The sequence below is a fragment of the Mastacembelus armatus genome, chromosome 14, assembly GCF_900324485.2.
Source record: "Mastacembelus armatus chromosome 14, fMasArm1.2, whole genome shotgun sequence".
NCBI lineage: Eukaryota > Metazoa > Chordata > Actinopteri > Synbranchiformes > Mastacembelidae > Mastacembelus > Mastacembelus armatus.
In genome coordinates, this window is record NC_046646.1 from 17,449,450 (window position 1) to 17,465,942 (window position 16,493).

General features: G+C 40.8%; 1 long non-coding RNA gene across 1 annotated transcript; it reads right to left on the bottom strand.

Annotated features, from left to right (window-relative positions):
• Nucleotides 1–2,481: 2,481 nt before the first annotated feature.
• LOC113143424 (uncharacterized) lies at nucleotides 2,482–3,398 on the bottom strand. The gene is made up of 3 exons (XR_003297029.1): nucleotides 3,256–3,398; nucleotides 2,864–2,923; nucleotides 2,482–2,717 (listed from the first exon to the last, which is right to left on the bottom strand). It is a non-coding gene; the product is annotated as an uncharacterized LOC113143424 (long non-coding RNA).
• Between the last annotated feature and the right edge of the window lie 13,095 nt (nucleotides 3,399–16,493).

Genomic DNA, 16,493 nt, shown 5'->3' on the forward strand with positions numbered 1-16,493 from the left:
CAATAACTCCTCCCCTGCCCCACATCATCTGACTCCTCATCAACACAATACACAGGCCCAGCCTTTGCCACAGAACAGGTGAGGAAGGAACTAGCTAAACTAAAGGCCAACAAAGCAAAAGGACCAGATGAGATCAGTCCCAGAGTACTTAAGGTGTGTGCTGGACAGCTTGCAGAGGTTTTTCAGAAACTCTTCAACCTCTCTCTGAGGCTCAAAAAGGTGCCTAAGTTATGGAAAACCTCCTGTATTGTCCCATTACCAAAAAGAACCCGTCCCAGTACCCTTAGTGACTTCAGACCAGTAGCGCTAACATCACATGTCATGAAAGTGTTTGAGAGATTGGTCCTGCAACATCTGAGGTCTCGGTTGTCTGAATTTCTGGACCCCTTGCAGTTTGCATATCAGGAACACATCAGAGTGGAAGATGCCATCATCTACTAGAATACTCCCATCTGGAGAGGCAGGACAACACTGTGAGAGTCATGTTCTTTGACTTTTCAAGTGCTTTCAACACTATTCAGCCCCACCTGCTAAGTGCAAAGATGCAGGATATGGAAGTCCCGCAGATATGGTGGAGTGGATCAAAGACTACCTCACTGGGCGGCCACAGTTTGTTCGCTTAGATGGCTGCATATCTGATGTGATGAGCAGCACCGGTGCACCTCAAGGAACTGTACTGGCACCATTCCTGTTTACACTCTGCACCTCAGACTTCCGCTACAACTCAGGAACTGGTCACCTCCAAAAGTTCTCTGATGACTCTTCAATCATTGAATGCATCAACAGTAATAACGATGAGGAATACAGACACTTGATAAAAAGCTTTGTTGATTGGTGTAACAACAACTGTCTAAAGCTCAATATCAAGAAAACTAGAGAACTGGTGGTGGACTTTAGGAGGAACAGGAAGACCCCAGTCCCTGTCTCCATCCTTGGAGACGATGTAGAGATTGTGGACTCCTACAAATACCTTGGATTCCACATTAACAACAAACTAGACTGGTCAAACAATACGGATGCACTCTTCAAGAAAGGACAGAGCAGACTGTTCTTCCTCAGGAGACTCTGTTCTTTTGGTGTGCGCAACAAGCTACTGAAGATGTTCTATCAGTCTGTACAGGCGAGTGCACTGTTCTTTGCAGTTGTGTGCTGGGGAGGTGGCATTAAGGCTGGTGAGGCCAGCAGACTAAATAAGTTGATCAGGAAGGCAAAATCTGTTGTTGGACTGGAACTGGACAGTCTGGAGGCTGTGGCAGAGAGGAGTATGGTGGACAAAATCAACTCCTTATTGGACAATCCTGCCCACCCACTTCATGAGGAACTGTGGCGAATGGGAAGTTCATTCAGCCACAGACTAATTCCCCCTAAAGCCAAGACTGAAAGATTCAGGAAGTCTTTTGTGTCTACGACCATAAGACTCTATAATTCCTCAATATAAACAATAACACAAACACACACACACACACACACACACACACACCCACACGCATGTACGCACACACACATACACACACACACACACACACACAACCCCCCCCAAAATAAATAGTTATTTTATTACTTTATTAATTACTTTATGAATTACTATTAATCAATATAATTTAAATAATCTCAAATTTAATAACTGCTGTAACAACTGAATTTCCCCTTGGGGATTAATAAAGTACTTCTTCTTCTTCTTCTACGACATACATTAAACAGGTTAAAATCAACTCATATTGCAATACATGGATCAATAAACTATCCTATTTCTGCATCATTTAAGCAGCATGTTGAAAACCTTGTATTTATGCTTAGTGATGTTTTTTTTTTCCCAACACAGCTTCATTTTCTTCAGAAGTCAGGAAAAGGCTGGTTGCTGCCTTCTTACAGAACGAAAAATGACAGCATGTATATTGTTCTTATTAACTGTCACAGTGTCTTCAATGTCAGTCTTTTGTGTGAGAAAATAAAGCAAAAACAAGAAGACATGAAAATGTGTAATAGAGGGGAGATTTTCTTCAATCTAAATCTCAAATCCTACACTGTAAACCCAGATAAGTTGATTGTACTTAAACCATTTGAGGCAAGTGATTGCCTCAAATGGTTTAAGGAATCGGCAGTCAAAAAAGTTAATTTGTTTAAGTATAGTCAACTTAAATGCAAAACAGTCGGAACGTAATATTTTTAAGTCATATACACTTCAATGGTTTAAGTAATCGACAGTCAAAAATTAATTTGTTTAAGTAGAGTGAAATTTAATGCAAAATAGTGAAAACTTAATATTTTAAGTCAAATACACTTAAAACTATATTTGCATTAAAATAAATGGGATAGGAAACTTCCAATTCAATGACCACACAACACAGTACATTTTTTTTTCAATTTTATTGAAACACAACAAAGCAACAAATATCACTGATAATGATGCTCTTCATAAACTCAGATCTAAAACCAGTTTTCAAACACAAGCTTTAAACCAAAAACAGTAAGAACTGGTTATCAAATTATCAAAATGTTTTGTGTGTTTTTTTCCACCAGTTACTACAGTATATTCTTCCTTTTTGCTGCAGACATTTTCTCTCACAATCACTTTGAAATACCCAACTAGTAGTAGGTCCTATCTGACATGTCTTCATCTTGAAAATTTCCATCAAGCTTGTACACAAGCCATCAAGCACACCAAAGAATTCCTCTTTAAGGTTTCTTCCAACAACCCTGTTAAACTCCAAGTAAACCTGAAATATGCAAAACAAGCCAGATTTTGTCATACAGGCAAAGTTACTTATAACACAAATGAACCTCTCTGAACATGTTGTCCAAGTATGTATTGTATGTAAGACAAGTAAGAAAAAACACATATTCAAAGGAAACTTCCACAAACCTGGCTTTCTGTGAAAAGGGCTGGCCAGCGTCGGACCATCTGGCTAATGTCAGGCTCATCCTTTGCATCCTCATCTCTTCTAAGGGCAAATGTGATGTCCATGTTCTTTCTAAAAAAAGAATCATTTGGTTTATTTTTTAAATATTGTTGCTAAATCTTATGTGGAACAACATAAGTTGAGAGCTACTGTTTGTATGCTTTGGAGTCAACCTCAAATTTACATATTGAAATGCACACGTCTAACTAGAAACATTTCAGTGGTTTCTAATTTGTAATACTTGAACATAGAAAACAACTCACCAAGTTCACCAAGAAAATGGCATCTTCTTAAGTGCAGTCAACTGCTGATTACAATAGTCCAAACTCATGAAAAACTGAAAAATGCAAATTACATTTTTTTCAACAGCATGTTACTGCAGATAACTCCCAGGCAGAAAACATGTTCATCAAAGGAGAAGGTAAATTGCAGAAAAGACCCAATTTACTTCTTGAAAATAAGAAAAAGGCGCAATTTTCTCAGAATCCACCAAGAAGCAAGCCCAGACTAGTCTGGAAACAATCGCAACCTAGAAAAGTGCTGCAGTGCTGAAAACAGGGGTGTGGCCGTAGGTAAAACTTGATAGTTTAAGTTTGTTAAACTTACAAAAATGAGTACACCTAGTGATTGTGTCATATACTTATATTGTTTAAGTCATGCGATAAAAACTACTTTTTTTAAGTGACATTTACTCAAACTGTTTGCATAGAAATAACTTTTGGGTTAACAGTAATGCAGCTTCCTGCCTTTCTGCTGTCTCTCAATGACAGAAGAAAAGTATAAATGATGAGGCTCTTATAGTACAGCTCATTTTAGGGAACTGCACACTTGATAGTATCTGAGGTGAGTTTGGTTAGAACAGTTTCCATCAGTCAGCTGTGTTATGTCTTATTATAAATTGTATTTGCTCTTTTTACATCTACTCAAAGTGATAATGGTCCCAACAGTGAAAGCTGCTACCATATCTAATGTCACATTTGTTCGTCCTGCAAAATTTTATTTCAGTGGATTTTCCAACATCCCTCATATTACATATTTTTTAATCTTCCTGTGTTTTGCGTATATCATGATTGTTGTTGGGAATGTCTTCCTAATGTCAGTGATTTACCTGGTCAAGTCTCTTAATACTCCTAAATACATGATTGTGTTCAACCTGGCTTTAGCAGATTTGTGTGGGAGCTGTGCTTGCATCCCAAAACTATTTGAAACATTTTTGTTTGACAGGAGCGACATTGTCTATGAGGCTTGTTTAAGTTATATGTTTTTTGTCTATTTCTTTACAGACTTGCAGTCATGGACACTTGTCATTATGGCATATGACAGATTTATAGCAATTTGCTTCCCTTTAAGGTACCATAGTATTGTGACTAAACCAGCTATTGCTGCAATGCTGCTGTTTGTGTGGGTTGTTTTAATGAGTATATCAGCATGCATTGTTGGGCTATTTGATCATCTTCCTTTCTGTGGCTCTTTGGCGATACAAAGCTTTTTCTGTGAGATGGGAATAATGAGGGAAATGGCATGTGGTGACACATTTTTAATTTCAAATATTGCTCTTGGTAGCTTTGTTTTAAATCCCTGTTTACCTCCTATATTGATAATATTGACATATGTTTGCATTGCCATAGCACTGAGCAGGGTTGCATCACGAAAGGAAAGACTAAAGGCTCTGAAAACCTGCACTTCCCATCTGATTCTAGTGGTTATTTGCTTTTCTCCCTATTTGTATATCTGCATAGCTAATTTGATTTCCGAAGTTCATCGTGATGGCAGGATCATAAGCATGACTTGCACACATTGTACCACCTTTACTCAATCCTATATTATACACTTTAAAGACAGAAGAAGTGCTGAACTGTATAAAAAGACTTTGTAACAATATGCTGAGTAACATAACTATGTCCAAAAAGGTATTCACTGCTATGCTGACAAAGTGGAAAGTGTTAAAATAGCATACAAAGGTTTAGAATGTTTTACTATTGATTTCTTACTAGCCAGTTGCAGTCATGATGTGGTGTTTTGTCATTTATTGTATTTTGCTGCTGCAGTGGCCATGTGTTTATCTGTTGTGCAAAATGAAATCAAACATGAATCTGTTAAGTCTGCACTGCTTAAAATATCACATATTTCAGAAATATTCGTTTTTACCGTATCATCATTCACTGTTGTTTAACAATACTTCAACACCAGAGATGTACATATATAAAATATGTCAGTTGGATATTGACAGGGGCAGCATGGTGGCTGAGTGGTTAGCACTGTTGCCTCACAGCAAGAAGGTCGTGGGTTCGCATCCCGGCCTTTCTGTGTGGAGTTTGCATGTTCTCCCTGTGCTTGCGTGGGTTTACTCCGGGTACTCCGGTTTCCTCCCACAGTCCAAAAAACATGCATGTTAGGTTTATTGGTGACTCTAAATTGCCCGTAGGAGTGAGTGTGAGTGTGTGAGGTTGTCTGTCTTTGTGTGTCTATATGTGGCCCTGCGACAGACTGGTGACCTGTCCAGGGTGTACCCCTGCCTTCCACCCGAGAGAGAGCTGGGATAGGCTCCAGCAGATCCCCGTGACCCTGAACCAGGAAAAGCGGGTATAGAAGATGGATGGATGGATGGATATTGACAGGCTGCTATGAAATGCCTCCATGTGCAACTTCCATGTGCATTAACACCTAAATGACACTCCATGACAACAGTCAGCACAGGAAATAAGGCCATAGTTGAAGAATAGCACCATGTAGCTGAGACAAGGAGAGTGACTTAAAGTACTGAATTAAATTTCAGATTCAGCATTTTTGACATTGGAACTACATTGATTCCTCATTTCCTGAAGTGGATCCAGTTTAATTCAGAGCCCGTCTTTCTTGCCTTAACCCCAGGCCTTTATTTCTCCCCCTTTCTGAATCCACACAGTTGTGCAAATGTAAACACCAACTTGTAAAGTGATTTCCTGTACACCCTGTCAAATCAATTTGTTTGTCAACAAAGCTTTTCCAAGCTGGAACCTCAGGACCTTGATTTTCTTGATTGATTGGTGTCGCTGTAATTTTGTGGATCCCAGATGTTTTAGAAGTCATTGTGAGCCATTCTCTTTCTGGAAAACCTTAATGTTAAGTAGTGTGTTTTTCTCTTCATATGCTAAATATACTGAACATATTTAGTTAAATCTTTTTAATGGACTTATTGCTTTCAGACTGTAGTCATGTTTCGTTTAACCTTCAAATTGAAACTGCAAATGGGAAAAAAAAACATTTTCTCGGAAATAAGTTTTTGCGCTTATACGAGGTGGTATTTGAGGTGTAATGAAGAGGGCATATTTTGCAAAACTGCAATGAAAACACTGTTTTCGCATTAAAAGAGGCACGTGATCACCAAAAACAGCAAAGAGGGGCTAGAAGAAGGCAGAAAAGGAAGAAGTGGTAGAAGTAGAAAAATGAAGGAAATACAACGTTTTAGTTGCAGAAAATGACTTAATGGAAACACTGTCATGTCAATATTATGTTTTATCAACATTTGGAAAATAGCAATATTTGTAGAAATCGTTGATGGAGTGGCAGTTTGTGAGTGTTCACTACAGTGACCATAACCAACCAAAATCTACATCGGTGGTTTTGTTTGGCAATGCATTTAAAATTTAAAAAGTTTAAATCACTTCAAATTTTCTAGTTTGAAGTGATTTAATTTTTTTAAATTCATGTAAGCTTCATGTCGCTCTGACAGGAAGAGTGACTTCAATTTAAAATTTTTATTAGTAACACCTGATACAATGAGAGAGCTAGTGTTAATGTCAGACTGTAAATGGGAACAAATGATAAATGGGGGTTGGGCCCTAACGGGTGCTGTCAATATTGCTCTGCGGAAAGAGGTGTGAGTGTTGGCCGAAGTGTTGGAGCTGGTGGAGTTTTAGTTGATTGTGGCAAAGGGAGTGGTGTTTGCTGGGGGGATGAATTCACTGGCATTGATGATAACACACGTGACCTTGCCAGGTTAGTGGTAAGGGGCACCATTTTAATTCCTGAGCCAAATGATTTGGAAGTCCCATGGTGAAGCTGAGGATGGAATGGACAATGTCTGTATAGGGTGTGGAGGGGCAGTGGAGGGGGCACCAATGGAAGTGCTGTCGATGGGGATCCTTGGCTGGTGAGGTATGAGTGCTTTCTTCACTCCTCTCTTCTCTCAGAGTCTGGCTGTTCAGACGGGCTTCCAGACCCAGTCTGGTGCCTCAGAGAGTGGAGGAGGTTGTCCGTTAGCCGTCTCACTCCACTCCTGCTCAGGTATGGGCCCTTTCTCTTGAACAGGTCATCACGTTGCCAAAACAAGTTGAAATTACCAATGAAATGCACTCCTCTTATCTCACAGGCCTTGGACAGCTATGTGTTCAATGCAAGCAGCTGACTGAATTTATTAATCCTCCTGTCGATGTTTGGGAGAGGTCCACTGACAAATGACTGGATTTTCAGTTTGTCAAGTTTCTCTAATAATTTAGAGAAATCATATTTTAAAACTTCTGATTCTCCCTTTCTGTTGTCCACTGCACCCACATGCAGGATCAGCTGTTTCACTCCTTGGTGTTTTGAGATGACCTGGAGGAGGAGGGCTGCTATATCAGTGACCTTGGCACTTGGGTAGCTGCATGTAATAATTCTGCTGCTGTTTATGTCACTGATAGCACCATCTCCAAGCAGCACATTTGGCACAGATTTTTTGTATCTGTCTCTGACTAGGTCCATGGCTCCTGTTTTTAAAATTATTACTTTTTTGTGTTTGTTTCTCAGTCACAGCAGACATTTCTTGCTCATTAGAATTTAGATCAGACAGTGGTTGAAACCTGTTACTGCGCTGTATGGTTGATGATGGTACATGTGCTCCTGGGGTGCCAGCATTGTTCTTTCTAATTCTGTGATGCTTTGGCACCAAGTTTATGCTTCATTTTGATCAATTCCCACTTTTGAAAGTTTTGGGCAAGACACAGTATCATCCAGGTGCAGACTAGCGTTTTGGTCATCATTAGCACTTATAATAGGTTTGCCTTCTTACCACTGGGTCTGAACAGGAGCGTGTCGTGAAGTCCTTTTTCAGATTCCAGAGCAAGAATCTTCATTTCTAATACACAGATTTCTTGAAGATATATCCAGCAGTTTTGGCACAATGTGTTTTCTTTTTCAGACATGTTGAAAAATAAATTATCTATGGCTGTAGTCGCTCAATGGGCCAGATTAGTTGTTAAAAGCAAAAATAAAATCTTCACTAAAATCTCAAGTCCAGTTAAAAGAGGGGTAAAATAATGTTGAAAAGTGTGTTATAAAATGGGATAAAAATAAAAAGCAATAAAAGCAAAGTAAAGCTGGCAGAAGAAAGAGCAAGCAGAAAAGTGTCTGCACTCCTTCAGTTTCAGTCAATTTTCAGTTTTTAAATGATTCATCTCCAGATTTATTTTGTGTATTTGCTTGTCCAAGTCTAGTTCTTACAGTTGTTTCACTGGGAGCTAGATGAACACAAAAAGAATGATGTCCATAGTGTCATAGCCACTTAGTATTATTGCAAGTCATTATTCAACAGGAGACACAGTCTTACAGTGGCTAGTTGGGCAGTGGATGTGGATGGATGGATAGATGGCTCCTCTTCATTACCACATTCAGCATTGCTCGGTTACATAAAAATGTGTGTTATACTATTGTACGGTGTCATCAACTATTAAATTCTCTGGAAACTTGTATACCTTAATAGTATTCTCCAGGCATCCTGTCTGTGTGGCAGCAGACAAGGTTTCCTCATCATCATCATCCTATAATGGAAAACAATTTCCCACTCTGTTCTCCATTCTGTTAGGACACTTCATTAGGAGGAATAAAAACACAACAGTAGGCCCATGGAGTTCTGATATGGCAGAAGGCTCAACCAAACATATTACAGCATCAGTTATTTTTTTTAGAGACAAAGAATAGATTTAATTGTACACCACAAATATCACAGAAATTTAAGCATGAAGCCCACATGAACTCATAAATGATCAAACTTAAAATCGCCCTGTACATTATGATTAGTTTGTACTGTCTGAGAATATCTAAAGACATTACAAAGAAGATAGCACGGTGGAGGAGTGGTTAGCATTGTTGCCTCACAGTGAGAAGGTCCTGGATTCACAACCCGGCCTTTCTACATGCATGTGCATGTTCTACCTGTACTTGTGTGGACTTACTCTGGGTACTCTGGTTTCCTCCCACAGTCCAAAAACTTGCATGTCAAGTTGATCGATGATTCTAAATTCACTCATAGGCATGAATGTGAGTGTGTGTGGTTGTTTGTCTCTAAGTGGCCTTGCGATGGACTGGTGACCTGTCCTGTCTTTCAACTGAAAGAGAGCTTTGATAGGCTCCAGCAGATCCCTGTGACCTGTGACCCTGTGATCTTGATTAAGGAATTAAGCGGGTATAGATAATAGATGGATGGATGGATGGATTATAAAGAAGTAGCCTATAATATTCATCATAATAGTTGCAGTTATTCCTGCAGAATGGCGTATGTCCAGGTGTGATGGAGGGGTATGTCAGCCATCACCTTTAAAATAAAATGCAGACCCAGTGTTTGGTTTGTGTATTGTGAGCTACTGTAGAAACATAGCAGTGCAGAAACAGAGCAAAAGGCTTATTCTAACTTTATGAAAGCACTGGTTGGTATTTTCAAGAATGACAAAATATTTATAAATACTACATTCAGTTTCTTCTAACAGATTGCTCTAAAAATTACCCATTGAACCTTTAGTAAAACTGAAATGAAATAGTATCATTTCATGGTACTAACTTTGATCAAAAGCCTGATGAAGGGATGCCATGGTGACAAAAGTTCAGTACAGTGATGAAAAACTATGAGACAACTGAACATTATCAGTATGTAATTCATGATCATGTGATACAGCTTCCTGCTCTTTTGCTGTCTCACAATGACCAAAGAAAAGTATAAATGGCAAGTCTCTGTTTATATTTCTCTTTAGGGAACTGCACATGATACTGTTTTAAGGTGAGGTTGTTTACATCAGTTCCCCTTCATTTTTTTTATTTTCTTTTTTGTATCTAGTCAAAGAAATAATGGCTCCGGACGAGAAAGCTGCTACCATATCTAATGTCACATTTGTTCGTACTGCAAATTTTATTTCAGTGGATTTTCCAACATGCCTCATGTTACATATTTTTAATCTTCCTGAGTTTTCCCAATATCATGACTGTTGTTGGGAAAGTTCTCCCTTATATCAGTGATTTACCTGGTCAAGACTCTTCTCCACATACATGATTGTGTTCAACCTGGCTTTGTCAGATTTGTGTGGGAGCACTGCTCTCATCCCAAAACTATTTGAAACATTTTTGTTTGACAGGAGCGACATTGTCTATGAAGCTTGTTTAAGTTGTATGGTCTTCGTCATGTTCTTTATAGATGTGCAGTCATGGACACTTGTCACTATGGCATATGACAGATTTATATCATTTTGGTTCTCTTTAATTCAGTTCAATTTAATTCAAATCACAATACAATCATCTCAAGGCACTTTACAAAAAAACCCAACAAATCTGAGCAAGCACTTGGCGTGAGTGGAGAAGAAAAACTCCCTTTAACAGAAGAAAAACTTCCAGCAGAACCGGGCTCAGTTTGGGCGGCCATCTGCCTCGACCAGTTGGGGCGAGTGGATAGAGGAGAGAAAAGAACAGCAACAATAAACAACAAATAGACACTGCAGGTTGGTGGGGCCAGTTACTGCACATCAGCAATATACAGCTCCAGGACCAGGGACACCTGCAGAACGTACAGAGGGAGAGGACAGAGAGAGAAGGAGAAACTAGGGGGGAGAGAGAGCACATAGTTAGTGACATTCAATGGTGGAATATACATGTGAGGAGGGAGGAGAGGAGGAGAGGGGAAGGGAAGGGAAGGGAGGGGAGGGGAGGGTTAGGGTAGGGGAGTTCAGTGCACCGATGGTCCTCAGGCAGTCTAGGCCTATAGCAGCATAACTAAGGGATGGTTCAGGGTTACCTGAAGCCAGCCCTAACTATATGTTTTGTCAAAAAGTAAGGTTTTAAATCTAGCCTTAAAAGTATAGAGAGTGTCTACCTCCTGAACCCAGACTGGGAGCTGCTTCCACAGGAGAGTAGCTTGATAGCTAAAGGCTCTGCCTCCCATTCTACTTTTGGAAACTCTGGGAACCACAAGTAGACCTGCACTCTGAGAGCGAAGTGGGATAATATGGTACTATATTATCTGTTAACATAATGTACAATGAGGTCTTTAAGGTATGAAGGAGCTTGATCATGAAGGGATTTGTATGTGAGAACAAGGATTTTAAATTCTATTCTGTGTTTTACAGGGAGCCAATGAAGAGAAGCCAATATAGGAGAAATATGATCTCTCTTGCTAGTTCCTGTCAGGACTCTGGCTGCAGCATTCTGGATTAACTGGAGGCTTTTTATGGAGATACTGGGACATCGAGATAGTAATGAGTTACAGTATTCTATCCTTGAGGTAACAAATGCATGGACTAGTTTTTCTGCATCATTTTGAAACAGGATGTTCCTAATTTTGGCAATGTTGTGCAAGTGAAAGATGGTAGTTCTAGAGCTTTGTTTTATGTGTGAGTTAAAGGACATGTCCTGGTCAAAAATAACTCCAAGCTCAGTAGTGCTGGATGCCAGGGCTAGCTATAATTTTAGAAAAGATATTTCTGAGGTTTTTAGGCCCAAATATAATAACTTCTGTTTTCTCTGAATTTAAAAGTAGAAAGTTACTGGTCATCAGGCCTTTATGTCAGTTTAGACACGCTTGAAGTCTGGTTAACTGAACAGGTTTCATAGATAAGTACACCTGAGTGTCATCTGCATAGCAGTGGTAATTAATACAGTGCTTCTTAATAACATTGCCTAAAGGAAGCATGTACAAGGTGAACAGATTTGGTCGGCACAGAACCTTGTGGAACTCCATACCAGTCATGTGCTCCAGTCTCTGTAATAAGATGTTGTGGTCAATAGTGTCTGTCCTGGATCAAGAGTAGGCTTTTTTTTTTCAGTTTGATTACTGCAGCCTTATAGGCCTGTGGTATGTAGCCTGATACTAGAGATAAATTTACCAAGTTTAATAAAGAGAGAGTTAATTAATGGAAGGGTGTCTTTAAGCAGTCTAGTCGGGATGGGGTCTAAGAGACACAATGATGATGATTTAGATGAAGTCAAGGCAAGGCAAAGCAAATTTATTTGTATAGCACCATTCATACACTACGCAATTCAAAGTACTTTACAAGGCATGTAATTACATTAAAAGTATGGAAAAGAGCATCTAAAAACAAAAACATTTAACATAAAATACAGTAAATTCAAATCAAATAAAGTAGGCAAGGCAAGGCAAGTTTATTTATATAGCACAATTCATACAGAGTAATTCAAAGTGCTTTACAGAAATAAAAGACAGGTTAAAAATATATAAGCAAGAATAAAAATAAAAGGCATGCCACCGCTTTGACACCATATTTGCCCCTTATGATATTGACTATCGGACCATGCTGACCCATATTTCAGTTTGTCCCATCCCTGATGGACTAAAAGTACCTCAACACAGGCTATCTGCGGAGACGATCCTGAGTCCCGGACTCTTACGTCTAGGATCAAGCAGACTACAGCTAGAGGTTCCAAACCCCTTATTTAAGTCTACAGCTGTTTAGACCCGTATTCTAAGGATAACACTAAAGCGCCTGGGTTCCTAACCCCTGAGTACCTGACCCAATTGGCTTTAGATTGAAGTAAATTAAAATAAGATGTAAAAACACATTAAGAAAACAAGGATGAACAATTATTTGAAGGCAGCAGTAAACAACAGTGTTTTCAGTCCTGATTTGAATGAGCTGACAGTTTGAGCAGACCTCAGGTGTTGAGGAAGTTTGTTCCACAAGTGAGGAGCATAGTAACTGAATGCTGCTTCACTTTGTTTGGTTCTGGTTCTGGGAACACACAGTTAGACCTGTCCCAGATGACCTGAGGGGTCTGGAAAACTCATAGAGAACTAATACATCTTGAATATATTTTGGTCCACAACCATTTAGTGCTTTATAAACTGGCAATAAGTTTTTAAAATCTATCTTTTGACTAACGGGAAGCCAGTGTAGTGATCTAAGAGCTGGTGTGATATGGTCCAGTTTCCTGGTGTATGTAAGGACGCTGGCAGCAGCATTCTGGATTAGCTGCAGCTGCCTGATTGACTTTTTGCTAAGACTTGTAAACAAGCCATTACAATAATCTAACCTACTGAAGATAAATGCATGAACAAGTTTTTATGCCTATTGTTTAGACAGAAAACCTTTTATTCTAGCAATGTTTTTCAGGTGGTAATAGGAAGATTTAGTGATGGATTTCATGTGGTTGTTAAAATTTAATTTTTGTTTGCTCAGACTCGTAATTACCATTACTCGTAATTATCATTAAATAAAATGACAACTCCACCTCCTTTCTTATGTATTCTTGTTTCACTCATGAAACAAGGGAGGGGTTTGGAGGGGTTGATTCAATAAGAACTGCAGCATTATTATCTTGTCCTAACCATGTTTCAGTTAAAAACATAAAATCAGGCTTGTGCTTAATAGTAAAATCACTGATTAAAAATGATTTGCCTACCAAAGCACTGACATTTAAAAGAGCTAAATTTAGTGTGTTAAAAACATTATTTTCCCCATGTTTTGGGACATATTGTGGTTGGCAAGGGATACATAAATTTGCAGAATCTTATTTCTCTGTAGATTTACCAAACTTTTTCTGTTACCTATCAAAACTGGGATTGGGACTAACAATATTGCCGCCCGGACCCAGCACATATCAGTTAGAGCTTATTGTGCTGTTATCAGGCTGTGGAGACAAAGAATGATTTTGGTGACGGCGTGGAGGAGGGGGTGGTGGATGCTGAGGTTGTGATGATTGCAGCAGAGCTTGCTGAGGAATTGGTGGAGGATGCTGCTTTGAGGGGCTTCTGGGTGTGAAAATGACACTGGGGGAGGAGGTCAGTTTGGGCCCAGTAGTGATCTGCTTCATCAGGTTGGCGAGGTTCTTGGTGATAGGGAATAGGATGCCCAGGGAAGATGGTGAACTAGGTAGGGTTTGCGGGGTTGTGGGAAGTGAATCCTCACAGATAGTGCCTGCTGGTGGGAGGGGTGTGGCCTCCTCATTTTTGCTCTGACTTCTCTCCATGTTATAGAGCGTTCGGGGGAGAGTGTTGGTTCTGGATGTTTTGGTGTTTCTTCATTTTGTTTAGCTTCCCCTCGTATCTTGTCCTTGGCAGAGGGAAGATTGTGGCGCAGGAAGAAAAATAGGTTGGAGGTGAAAGCTTTTACTCCTGATTTATTTAGGGACAATCCATCTCCCTTAAAGAGATGCCTGCAATCCCAGAAATGGTTAAAATTGTCAATAAAATGTACTGAATGGACATCACATGCAGTTGAAAGCCATGTGTTCAGTGCTAGTAACCTGCTGAATTTCTCAGTTCCTCCTCTGACTGGTGGTAGTGGTCCACTGATAAAAACTTCTGCATTTAGAGACCTTACTGTGTTTAGCAGATTATTAAAGTCCTTTTTGAGGATTTCGGACTGCTGCTTCACAATATCACTTGCCCCTGTGTGTAGTACGAGGTTTTTCAGAGTTGGATTTTTTGCAACAATGCTCAGGATTTTGTCAGTTATGTCAGAGACCATATCTTTTGGGAAATACAGCACTTTTGTGTTGTTACTGCACATCAGTCTCACATCTTTTATGGCTGAGTCGCCCACAATCAGTCGGAGGCCCTGCTAGCTTTCCTCTTAGCTTTCTGTCTTCTGATGTACTTTCAGACCTTATGTGGGGGATTGTCCAAGTGATCAAACGAAGATCCAGGGTCCTGGATCTTTGTTGTTTGTTTGAGTTTTGTTGCTCTTTTTCCCTTTAGCTGTTATCCATGGCTGTGCTTTCCACTGCACAGGAGTTGAGGAGGATGAAAACGCTGGCCAGCCTGTTGCATCACAGATCTCTGGGTGCTGAGTTCTGCCTGTTGCTTGTCCTCTCATGTCAGAGGGAAGTGATTTAGTCTTTGGCTTTGCTCCGAGAGCGTTCCAGAGAGGACTGATACCAGTAGTTTTATTTACCCGGACACAACCCTCCTGTTGCTCGGTCTTGTTAATGCTAGTTAGCTGTATACTAGCATGCTCTTGCAACTACTGATGTGAATTCAGAGAGATCTATGGGAGAGAAGCAGTTTAAACATAACTGAGGTCTTACAGATGATTCAAAAGCTACTCCAGTAGAAGAATTATTTATGGCAGGTATAGGAAGCATCTGATGAATTTTATCTCTAATAGTTGAGATTTTATTTGTAAAGAAAGTCACAAAGTCATCACTGCTGAGAGCTAAGGGAACACTGGGCTCAACAGAGTTGTGACTTTTTGTCAGCCTGGCTACAGTGCTGAAAAGAAACCTGGGATTGTTTTTATTTTTCTCTATTAGTGATGAATAGTATGTAGTTCTGGCTTTACAGAGAGCTTTTTTATATGTTAATAGACTGTTTGTCATGAGTCCCTCTGGGGACTTCCTGCCAGAGGACTCTTATTTTGTGTGGTCTTCCTGTTTCCCTGTTCTGGTCTCTGGCAGTTTTACGTTAGTTCTCTGTGTTTATTAGTTTCACCTGAGTTCAATTACCTGTTGTGTTTTCCCCCCTATTTATACCTCCCTTCTTCCTTTGTTCCCCGCAGAAGCATTAGTTAGTAGTCATTTTAAGTTGATGTTACCCTGTGGAAGTGATCTGAGTTTCGACCGTCTCATCTGGTTTTTGAGTTTGTGTTTTTGTGCCCTGGAGTTTCCAGGAGGAAATAAATCCTTGGTTATCTTCATTTGGGTCCTACCTTCTCTCCCGCACCTCCACACACACAGAATGCTTCTGCCAGATATGGACCCAGCGGACAATAAAACGGCACGGGAGGAGGCGTTTGTTGCGGTGCTCCTCCGCGCCTTGAGGGATGTCCTGCACGTCGCCGATGACTTCCCGGCGGTCCTCGCCATGTGTTCCCGGCGGTCCTCGCCATGTGTTCCCGGCTGGAGGAAAGCATCCGACCCCCCCTAGGCTATGTCTCAAAAGGTCGGTCCGATGTTCTAATCACCCTTTTTTCCACCCTCCGTACCTTGTTTGAGATGTGCCTGGGCGGCCGGTTTACTTTTTCCGAGGCTAGGCAAACCTCCCAAGCTCTGCTTCAGCCCGTGATTCTGGGTCTCCTGATGCCAGCGTCACCACGTCCCTCCACCCTGGCCGGAGCGTTTGAGTGGCCGGTATTGCGGTCGTCGGCGTCCTCCCCTCCTCAGTCCCAGCTCCCGGCGTCCCAGTCGCCAGAGTCCCAGCTCCCGGCGTCCCAGTCGCCAGAGTCCCAGCTTCCGGCGTCTCAGTCGCCAGAGCCCCAGCCTCTGACACCGGTTCTTCCGCCACCAGCCCCTGGTCCTCAGCCGCTGTCGCCAGCGCAGGCACACGCCATCTGGCAGGAGCTGAAGGCCAAGCCTCTGGCTTCCTGGGATCTGGACCCCGTCTCCGCCGGCGGCACACCCGCTGCTGCCCAGCCCGAGTCC